Raw genomic sequence first — 12,132 nt, 5'->3', positions numbered from 1 at the left:
AGAGCTCATTTACACTTGTATCATGTGTTACACCTTCATCCTGAGGGATTCTGGATAGGTGATCCGCTACCTTGTTCTCCACTCTTTTCTTGTCTCTGATTTCAATATTGAATTCCTGCAACAATAAGATCCATCTTATTAGTCTCGGTTTTGATTCTTGCTTGGCAAACAAATATTTAAGTGCTGTGTGATCTGTGAAAACAATCACTTTAGCACCAATGAGGTATGATCTAAACTTGTCAAATGCAAAAACTATTGCTAGCAACTCCTTTTCAGTAGTGGTATAATTTCTTTGAGTATCATTGAGGACTTTGCTATCATAGTATATCACATGGACTAAGTTATCTTTCCTCTACCCTAACACTGCCCCAACTGCAAAGTCAGATGCATCACACATCAATTCAAAGGGTAAGTTCCAATCAGGTGGGGAAATGATATGGGCAGAGGACAATCTTTTTTTTAAATTCTCGAATGCTTGCATGCATGTTTCATTGAAGATAAATGGTGTATCAGATACAAGGAGATTACTCAAGGGCTTGGCTATCTTTGAGAAGTCTTTAATAAATCTTCTGTAAAAGCCAGCATGCCCTAAAAAGCTTCTAATTACCTTGACATCACTAGGTGGAGGAAGTTTTTCAATAAGTTCCACTTTAGCTCTGTCCACCTCAATGCCTTAGTTAGAAACCTTATGGCCAAGGACTATTCCTCCTGTTACCATGAAGTGACATTTCTCCCAGTTCAAGACTAGATTGGTCTTTTGGCACCTTTTCAATACCAAGGCTAGGTAATTCAGGCAGCTAGGAAAGGAATCTCCGAATACTGAGAAATCATCCATAAAAACTTCAATGAATTTCTCTATCATATATGAGAAGATAGAAAGCATGCAGCGTTGGAAAGTTGCCGGTGCATTACATAGCCCAAATGGCATGCGCCTGTAGGCAAACACTCCATATGGGCAAGTGAATGAGGTTTTCTCTTGGTCTCTAGGATCAACCACTATTTGGTTATATCCTGAATAACCGTCGAGAAAACAATAATATGCGTGTCCTGCGAGTCTTTCCAACATCTGATCCATGAATTGGAGGGGGAAATGATCCTTTCGTGTAGCCTCATTGAGTTTCCGGTAGTCTATACACATCCACCATCCTGTGACGGTCCTTGTAGGAATTAGTTCGTTCTTCTCATTGTGAACTACAGTGATCCCTCCTTTTTTGGGCACCACATGCACGGGGCTGACCCAGGGGCTGTCTGAAATCGGGTAGATTACCCCTCCCTGCCATAACTTCATAACTTCTTTCTGCACCACTTCCTTTATGATTGGGTTCAGCCTCCTTTGGGATTGAATGGATGGTTTGGCATCATCTTCCAACAGTATCTTACGCATGCATATGGCCGAACTGATTCCTTTCAAATCAGTGAGGGTCCATCCAATGGCATCCTTATGCTTTTGCAACACTTGGAGTAACTCTTCCTCTTGATCTTGGCTGAGGGATGAGTTTATGATCACCGGGTAGCTTTCATTCTCTCCTAAGTATGCATATTTGAGAGTGGGTGGTAATGCCTTGAGTTCAAGTTTGGGTGCTTCTAACTTTTCATTCTCTTCCTTTGGTGCACCTTGTATATGAATTTCTGTTGTTGCAACCTCTTCACTAGATGTTAATCCCTCCTCTATTAATCCTTCAGGTTCTTCTTCTTCAAAACTCTCCTGCATTGCATCTTCCAGTGAGTCCAACCTCATAAATTCTCCCCATTGTTCTGGTGGATAATTCATGGCCTTGAACACATTGAATGTCATTTTTTCATTATGTAATCTCAAGGTGAGATCACCTTTTTGGACATCAATAACAGCTTTAGCAGTAGCTAAGAACGGTCTTCGCAGAATGATAGAGGCCTTGGCTTCCTCCTGCATGTCCAACACCACAAAGTCTGCTGGGAAAATGAAATCCCCCACCTTCACCAGCAGATCTTCCACTATACCATGAGGGAACTTGAACGATCGGTCTGCCAGTTGTAGGGCTATTTTTGTTGGCTTAGCCTCCTCGATCTTCATTTTTCTCATCATAGCTACTGACAACAGATTTATGCTGGCTCCTAAGTCACATAGAGCTTTCTCCACTGTGATCTCCCCTATAATACAAGGGATCTGGAAGCTCCCAGGATCCTTCAATTTCTGGGGTAGTTTATGCTGAATGATAGTACTACATTTTTCGGTTAGTATCACAGTCTCGTTGCTCTTTCAACTTCTCTTCTTAGTCATCAATTCCTTCAAGAACTTGGCATAGAGCGGCATTCGCTCTATTGCTTCAGCAAAGGGAATGTTAATCTGTAATTTCTTGAAGATTTCTAAAAATCTGGAGAACTGGCTGTCATCCCCTTTCTTCTTCAGTTGTTGAGGATATGGTACTTTCGGAACATATGGCTTCAGTTCTCCTTCCTTTTGACGTGAGTTGGAGGTGAGGATTTGAACTTCATCTTTTTCCTCTTTCTTTCCAACTGAATCTTTCTCTTGGGGTTGCTTGGGAGTCTCCTTCAATTCTTTTGCACTTCTGAGGGTTATAGCCTGACACTCCTCCCTTTGGTTTGAGTCTGCATCACTACGAGGGTTGTGGTTGGAAATTCTCTTGAATAGGTAGCCAATTTGTGTCTCAAGTTTCTTGATTGCAGCATCTTGATTCTGCATATTGGACTGCACTTCTTCTCGAAATGCCTTACTGTCTTGAATCTCTTTGCATATGCCCTCAAGCATAGTCTCAATTTTGGAGAGCCTATCTTCAGATAAGGGTGAGTTGAGAGTAGAGGGGTAAGTTGGGTTATGCTGGTTTTGGTATGGATGTGGAGAGGTGTTGTCAGGGTGGTGTTGATATGATCTTTGTGTGGAATGTTGGTAAGCTGCATGGTTGTTGGGGTTGTGACGTCTCTGATCTTGGTTTTGATCTTGTTGGTTTCCCCACCCAAAGTTTGGGTGATTCCTCCATCCAGGGTTGTAGGTTTTGGAGTATGGATCATGGGTTTGCCTGGGTGGGTTTCCAATGTAGTTGGCTTGCTCTTGCTCCTCCTCTGCCTCAGTATTCTCTCCCTCTTGGGTTGCTGATGAGGTGGTGATTGCTGCCACTTGGTTCCTCTCCATCTTCTTGGTGAAGTCAGCCAGCTACTTGGTAATAAGCTTGTTTTGGGCTAGCAGTGCATCCACATTGTTTAGCTCCATCACTCTTCTAGTGTTGCCTCTTTCAGAAGCATAGAAGTAGTCATTCTCTGCTACAGTCTCAATGATATCTATGGCTTCTTCAATGGTCTTCTTCTTGTTCAAAGATCCCCCGGATGAATGGTCTACTGCCTTCTTTGATTCATAAGAAAGGCCTTCATAGAAAATATGTAGCTGCACCCTTTCATTGAACATATCTGGTGGACACTTTCTTGTCAGGTCCTTAAACCTCTCCCATGCTTCATATAGAGTCTCACCATCCTGCTGCCTGAATGTTTGCACCTCAGTTCTCAGCCTGTTAATTTGTTGAGGAGGATAGAATCTTGCCAAGAATTTGTTTACCACATCTTCCCAGGTTACTAAGCTCTCCTTTGGGAAGGATTCCAGCCATTTAGATGCCTTGTCCTTGAGTGAGAAAGGGAACAGAAGTAGTCTATAGGTGTCAGGATGAATACCATTAGACTTCACGGTATCACATATCCTCAAGAAGGTGGTTAGATGTTGATTGGGGTCTTCTTGGACACTCCCTCCGAATGAACAGTTGTTCTAAACAAGGGTGATGAGCTGTGGCTTTAGTTCAAAGTTGTTGGCATGTATGGTTGGCCTTTGGATGCTACTCCCACAGTTTCCTAGGTTTGGGTTGATGTAAGAACCCAGAACTCTTCTCTCTTGCCCAGCATGATTTGCTAGACCCTCTCTGCCCTGGTTGTGAGCCTCTTCTTCATGATGGTTCTCCATGTTTTCATCCATGTCTGGTTCAAAATACTCTTCCTCTTCCTCAGCACCAACTACTCTCTTTCCTCTTGCTTCCCTCCTTAATCTAAGGAAGGTCCTCTCAGGTTCAGAATCAAAGGAAGTTGAAGCCCCGCTTCTTCTCCCTGTCATACAACCAACAAGGCACAAGCAAGGAACTAGAGGCAGAGACTATTCTTGTTAGAAATGCTGTTAGTTTGAGTGATGCAATATATCAAACAGTTAGTGGGTTAGTGGACTGAATCGTAAACAACTAAGAAAATAGGTAGTGGGAAGGGAAGAAAATAACTGAACAGAAAGTAAATTACTCAAATGAACTTAAATCAAACAAAAGAAAAAAAATGCTCAATCTAGTTATCCTCCAATTTAATCATTGTTGATACAAAATCAATCCCCAACAACGGCGCCATAAACTTGATGCACACAGAAACTTGTCTCTCAACAATTTTCCTTCGGCAAGTGTACCGAATTGTCGTCAAGTAAAAACTCACAATAGAGTGAGGTCGAATCCCATAGGGATTGATTGGTCAAGCAACTTTAATTAGAGGAATGTTCTAGTTGAGCGAAGCAGAATTTGGTTTGAGAGTTGCAGGAAATTAAATGGCGGGAAAGTAAATAGCAAAAAATGTAAATTGCTGGAAATAAAGAGCTGAATGTAAATGGCGGAAAGTAAATTGCAGAATCTTAAATGGGAATGGGGAAGATGCTCATAAAAGTAAACTGCAGAAATTAAAGAGAATGGGTAAGATCAGAGATGGGGATTCATTGGGCTTAGGAGATGTTGCATTCTCCGGATCAAGTTCATTTTGATCTCTTCCTCAATCAATGTATTCATTGATCTCCTTGGCAATCTTAAGTGATCGAATTCCAATTCCTTGGTAATTCAATCTCTCAAATCTTAATCAATAGCTAATTCCTTGGTTAATTGCTCATGAGAAGAGATGAAGTATGGTCACTGATTATACCACATGCATTCCCAAATCAAGTGTTAGTAGGATTATAGTCACCATATCCAACCAAACCCAATTTGGTCCAACATGAGAAAGTATTTCTAGCATGATCTCTTCATTCCTCTTCCAAGGTTCAGAAGAGATCCAAGTATGAATAGCTTCTTTTCCAAGATAACTACCCAATTGGATGAAGATTGAAAGCTTTCTAGTAAAATCAAGAGAAAAGATAGAAGAAGAGTAATGAAAACTAGTATTGATCCATCAAATTACAACAGAGCTCCCTAACCCAATGAAAGGGGTTTAGTTGTTCATAGCTCTGGAAATAGAAAACAAAGATGGAGAACACATCATGAAAACTGGAACTAGAAGTGCAGAGAAAGTAAATTATACAGAGAGTAGTTCCCAATTTCCAATCCCCCAAAAAGCTCCTTCCTAATTCAAAACTACCCCTATATATACTACTCTTCTTATCTTCTAGTTGGTTCTTCAAGTCTTAGATATGGGCCTTTGGATCTTGAATTTGAAGCAGTTATACTCTTCAGTGGGCTTAGCTTTACTTGCAGAGAGAAAGTGTGAAGTAGGTAGGGTGTTTAGCTTAGGACGTTAGTGGCGTTAACGTTAAGTGAGAGTGTGGGTTCGAGAACGTTAGTGACAATCACCTTTTTCACTAACGTTCCTCACCCAGGGATGGTCCACGTTAACTTCAACGTTAGTGGCACTAACATGACCACTAACGTTGCCTCTTGGTCCTTCGCACACGTTTTTGGGACTCACCTTTTCCAATAACGTTGAGAGTCTTCCCTTCCCCCTACGTTAGAGTCCACGTTAACTAGGTTAACGTGGCTCTTAACGTAAGCTTGCCAATCCTTCGAGAACGTTAGTGACACTTACCTTTGTCACTAACGTTCCAATGTGCCCCTACTTCCCACGTTAGAGTCCACGTTAACTAGGTTAACGTGGCTTCTAACGTAGCAATGATAGCCATTTCCAACGTTAGTGACAAAGGCGAGTGTCACTAACGTTGGCTCATCATTCCCTTATCCACGTTAGCTTCCACGTTAACTAAGTTAACGTGGGAGTTAACGTTGCTCACATTGGCTCATTCCAACGTTAGTGACAAAGGTGAGTGTCACTAACGTTGGCGATTCTTGCTCCCTCCACGTTAGCTTCCATGTTATCTAAGTTAACGTGGGAGTTAACGTTGCTCATTGTGGTTTAGCTCAACGTTAGTGACAAAGGTAAGTGTCACTATCGTTGGCTTCTCTTTTTCTTCTCAACGTTAGAGTCCACGTTAACTGAGTTAACGTGGCTCTTAACGTGGCCAATTGTGAGCTTGGTCCAACGTTAGTGACAAAGGTAAATGTCACTAACGTTGGCTTCATTTCTTTCTTCCACGTTAGAGTTCATGTTAACTTAGTTAACGTGACTCTTAACGTGGGCTATTATGGCTTCGAGGGCGTTGTTGGCGATTACTTTTCTCATTAACTTTGCAAGTTAGCTCCCATTCCACGTTAGAGGTCACGTTAGTTAGACTAACGTGGCTGCTGACGTGGTTCTTCCTTGCTTCCTTTGTCCTGAAATCAAGCAATAAAGTGCATCAAAGCTCTAGTCCAGTCATGGGAAATGCATCATCCAATTTGTCATTCAATTCATGCAAAATCCTCATGAAATCATGTAAAGTGCACAATGTATGCTTGAATCAAGATGTAAGTGAAATTCTACCCAAAACTTGCTTATTCCCTAAGAAAATGCATGAAACTACTCTAAAAACAATAAAGAAAAGGTCAGTGAAACTGGCCAAAATGCCCTGGCATCATCTTCCTCTTGGAAGATCCCCACATAGCCGAAGACTGAGCTAGTGGAGCGTCCAACTTACGGACATTAAAGCAAAGTGCTAGGTGGGAGACAACCCACCATGGTATGATCGTTCTTTTCTTTATTTTTAGTTTTCTTATTCAATAACTCTTCTCTTTATTAGTACATTTCGTGCATCTACATTTCCATACTTTTATTTTAATTAAAAAAAAATTCACGCGACGCGACCGCCTTATTGACGCGTCTGCGTCGTAGGTGTGGGAGAGAATAATAAATTGAACAGAGAGTCACGCGAGAGCGTGGCTGGAGGCGTGCCAATGGCACAAATTGTACCACGCGACCGCGTCGCCGACACGACCGTGTCATATGGGAATAATGGCCTCCCACGCGACCGCGTGCCCCACGCGGCCGCATGACCAGGATTTCGACGTCAAAGTGGTGCACACCCGAAAGTTGTGCTAGAGTGGTGCTGGACTGGCGCTGGAGGCGCAGTCCCTCTCACGCGATCGCGTGTCCCACGTGTCTGCGTCGTACCATAATAATTGACCACTCACACGATCGCATGCCCCATGCGATCGCGTCACCCAAAATTTGGCATTTAATGATTTTGAACAGAGAGTTGTGCGGGTGCGAGGCTACCCTCGCGCCATTAGCCTAAAACGGGCCACGCGACCGCGTGACCGACACGACCGCGTCATTCAATTTAAGCGCAAGTCGCGCGACCGTGTGCCCCACGTGACCGCGTCGCTTGCGCCGCACAGTTTTCCTAATTTACCAATTATCATATCTTTTTCTCCCCAAATCCTATTTTCTCTTTTCCCTCCTTATTTCTTCTCCCTCCCTTCCCCCGTTCTTCCTTCTTTCTCACTTTTTCCTCTCTCTCACCCCCATTAATAAGGTTTTTCCTTTTTTTTCTCCTTCACTCCTTACTTTTCTATTATTCTTCTTATTTTTATATGTTATCTTCTTTTCTTTTCTTCTTACTTTCATTACTCATATCTTCTTTTTCTCCCTCTCTTTTCCCTTTTTACTTGGTGTTATGAATTTATTTGAGTCATTGTTTTTCATTATATGCTTGTGGATTGTTGTAAATTTGTTTGACAATTATATATTGCTTTTTAAGGGATTACTTGCATGTTCAAATTTTTATTTTCAAGAGCTCTTCTACATGCATGCTATGTGTTTGTGAAAAAGCCCATATGGCATTAGAAACTTCTTTACATTTTTCTACTCTAATATTCAATGCTTACTTTTCACAAATTCCCTTTACTATTTTATTCATTGAATTTAATTGTCAATACAAACGTGATGGTTAGTTACGAGTGATAACATATTTTAATTGGACACTATGCTACTCATGCCTTTGCCTGCATGCCAATAAACCCCTTGCATTTATTTGTCCCCATATGCACTTGCTATATTTCTATTGATGACTTTTTCCATGTGATCATAACCATGAGTTAACGTCATTCTTCTTTATTGTGCACCGATTATCACTTACACCACCATCTTCATTGCTCTACCCCTGTAAATTTAATTTACTTTCTCTTTCCTCTTTCAGGATGGCCACCAAGAAAGTAAAGGAGAAAGCTATCCCCAAACAACCAGTAAGAAGAGGTACAAAAAGAGCATTAGTGGCAGAACCCTCTTCAACTGCGGTAAAGCCCTCCACAAAGAAGATTAAGAGGATCATAAAGGTTGATGATAAAGAAAAAGCCTTCCCAGCAAAGGATACTATGCGATTTCCCAATCGCTACTGTGAGTAGATGTTCCCCATCCTGGCTGAAAGGAGTTACAACAACGAATACCTTCTTCTCCTCCCGCCCAATAATGCTACCTTTGTTGAGCCGCAAATTACACGAAGACAATGGGATTTCCTACAGAGACAGCCAAGGCAGGTCAATCTTTCTTGGGTAGTCGAGTTCTACTCCAACTTCCACCTGCCAACCCTACAGTCTGTCTATGTCCGTCAGAAGTAAGTCCCCATTACTGAAGAAGCCATTCAAAAAGCTCTAGGTCTTCCCCCTGTTCCAGAAGGATTGGACGTCTTTCAAGAAGCCGCACTCAAGTGCCAGAAGTACCAATTTGACTGGGACGCCGTTCTCAGAGTTATCGCACTACCTGACAGCAGATGGATCTACGGATACCATCGTACCCACCCTAAGGGAATTTCGGCTTCAGCACTTACCTTGGAGGCTCGCGTATGGGCACAGATTATGTCCCACTACGTCTTTCTGAGCACTCATGAATCCTCCTTCACTGCGGACATGGCCGTTCTACTATGGTGCATACTTACAGACCAACCTCTGAATCTACCAAGACATATCCGGAATACCATGGGACACGTACAAATCGCTGGCAACATACCTTTTCCCACCCTGGTCTCAGATCTTGTCTCAGCAGCCGGAGTCTCCTACAGAGCTGGGGACACCAAAGCCATGCTTCCCCGGGATGATCAGTATGTCCCTAACGGGAAGTACCTTAGACTTCCAGCAGCCACTATCAGCCAGCCTACTGAACTAGTTGAAGATATTCCTTCTTCAACACCACAAGCACCTACAACAGCCCAACTGCTCCATCAGATACTTGAAAAGTTGGATCGGCATGAACAGAAAGCTAAGATGAGAGAGCACCATAACAAGCGCCGATTTACATACCTCAAGGAGCTGATCATGGGAAAATTCAAGGACTCAGATACCTCGGACTCTACTTCTTTTACCAGCACAGGGAGCCACGATGGCCCCGACGATGGAGATACTGCTACCAACCCACCTTTGTTCCTGACAGATGACACCGAGGACGGTGCAAAGCCTTAAGTGTGGGGAGGTCGGTCAGTACCTGACTTCCGGAGGTAATTTCTCTTCCCTAGCACCAATAAACTAGGATATTTAGTTAGATTTTTCTTTTGTAGAAAAGGATAAATTGCATAGTAATAGATTAGTTGCATGCATGTTCTGCTTGATTGAAAAAACGATAAGTTTCTTCTAAGACCCTATCTTTGGAACAAAATTTCACTAATTTTAATTAAAACTTTTATGTTAAATTTGCTTGAAGTTGTATTTGGAACATGATTTTTGAGCTAAAGAACACACAACCTGTGAGATTTGAGCCTTTATGAATGGTTACATTATTTAACCATAATTATTTTATTCTTGTGTGTTTACTTCTCTATGATTGTAATCTATATTTTGTTTCATCCTATATGTCCAATGTTTATTATATTTATATGTTTGCATATGATTGAGGCCATTATTTGTTTAGCTTACTTATCCAAATTAAGCCTACCCTTTCAATTACCTTTGTTAGCCACTTTGAGTCTTTAAATCCCATTTGTTCTATATTTTACCACATTACTAGTCTTAAGCGGAAAAACAATTATATATCCCAAATTGAATCTTTGGTTAGTTTAAGATAGAATTGTGTATGTTATTTAAGTATGGGATATTATGGAAGCAAAAGATAATAAGGGAATGTGTCATGATAATATATTAGGAATTTGGATAACTACTCAAGAGAAACTGTAAGAATTAAAAATCTATGTGTATTGATAAGCTATGTTTATGTTTATGTTTATGTTAAAAAAAATTTCAAAAAATAAAATAAATAAGGGGACAAAATTACCCCAATGTTAAATTAAGAATTCAAGGGACAATGCATGTATGATAAAATTAAAATAAAAGGTTGAACATGAGTATGGAATGTGAAAGGAAATTTCTGGGTAGCTAGGTATGAATTTTAAAAGTTATATAGAATATATATAGGTTATGTTAAAGCTTGGGTTAATTAAAGATTCAATTTATAAGCTTACTTAGCCATATATATATATATATATCCTTACCCTCACCTTGGCCCCATTATAACCTTGAAAAGACCTCATGATGTTTGCATTGGTGTATTAAATGTTGTTGATTGGTTAGGAGAAGAACAAAAACTAGAAAGCATGACTAGAGAAGGATAGAGTAATTACCCTATACACTAGAGAGACTGGAGTGTACATACACGTCAGTGAGGGTTCAATGCTTGAAATATTATGTTCCCTGCTTTCATGAGCTATCTTCTTGCATTTTTAGTTGTTCTTGCTGTATGAGAATTGGGTTAGTGGAATTTGATTTGTAATTGTTCTGAAGAGCTTATTTACTTTAGATCAAGTGGACAAGAATCATATAGTTGCATTCGCATATATAGGCTGCATTGCATTGCATGGGTTTTACATGTTCTTACTCATTCATTTTATCTCCTTCAACTAAGCATGAGGACATGCTAATGTTTAAGTCTAGGGAGGTTGATAAACCACTATTTTATGGTTTATATTGTGTTAAATGATGTGGTTTTATCATGATCTTTACCCACTTATTCATTAAATAAGCATGCATTTATAATTCCTTCCTAAAATTATTGCATGATTGAAAACTTGCTTCCTAGAGTCTTTTAATTATGTATTTTATTTCTCCTTTATTCCATTCGATGCCGTGATCTATGTGTTAGGTGTTTCAGGCTTTATAGGGCATGAATGAGTTAGAGATTGGAAAGGAAGCTTGCAAAAAATGGAAGGAACACAAGAAATTGAGGAGATGACCAGCGAGAAGCGATGCGGCCGCATGGATGACGCGACCGCGCGGAAGAGAGGAAATCGCAATGACGCGGCTGCATGGATGACGCGGCCGCGCGAATTGGAAATTTGCACAAGTGACGTGGAGGCGTGGACGACGCGCCCTCGTGGCAAAGCGAAACGCCGAATGACGCATCCGCCTGAATGACGCGTCCGCGTGACATGCGCGATCTGCATAATCTGTAGAATTGCTGGGGGTGATTTCGGGCCTTATTTTGACTCATTTTTTGGCCCATAAAAGCAAACTAGAGCCAGAGAACATGCAGAAACCAAAAACAACATTCATTCCGCATAGTTTTAGTTTTTAGATCTAGTTTTCCTCTCCTCTAGGTTTTCTCTCTACACATTCATAGTTTTTTAGGATTGGTTATTTTCATTGTTTTTGCATTGGGATATTGAGAAGAGTTATTGCCTCATCAAGACTTCGACATTCTAGTTCATTCTCTTTACTTGTCTCTTACTCTTCCATGTTCCTTAATTTACTTAATTTTACTATTGGATTATTTTAGCATTTATTAATACAAGAATTACTTTTATTTTTAATTAATCTTTTGATCATTATTTATCATGTCTTTCTTTAATTCCCTTTCTTATGTTATGAATTTTACATTTACAATGAGCGAGTAGTTCCCTAACTTGATGGAGAGTTGATTGAAAGGAACCCTTGAGTTGGGATGCTCAAGAGAAAGATTGTAATTGGGTTTATTGTTGGATTGCTCTCTAGTCACTAACACCAATCCTCACAAGAGCGGATTGGAACTTGTGGATAGAAACAGCATTCCAACTTGTTTAACTTTCCCTTA

General features: G+C 40.7%; 1 non-coding gene across 1 annotated transcript; it reads left to right on the top strand.

Moving 5' to 3' along the window:
- Window positions 1-3,392: 3,392 nt before the first annotated feature.
- Window positions 3,393-3,499, top strand: LOC148561767 (small nucleolar RNA R71). The gene has a single exon (XR_015887244.1). It is a non-coding gene; the product is annotated as a small nucleolar RNA R71 (small nucleolar RNA).
- Window positions 3,500-12,132: the final 8,633 nt, after the last annotated feature.

The sequence above is a fragment of the Arachis ipaensis genome, chromosome B6 (genome assembly GCF_059453495.1).
Source record: "Arachis ipaensis isolate K30076 ecotype BB chromosome B6, ASM5945349v1, whole genome shotgun sequence".
In the NCBI taxonomy this organism is placed as follows: Eukaryota; Viridiplantae; Streptophyta; class Magnoliopsida; order Fabales; family Fabaceae; genus Arachis; species Arachis ipaensis.
Note: the sequence above shows the minus strand (reverse complement) of the source record. Positions and strands in the feature narration are given on the sequence as shown.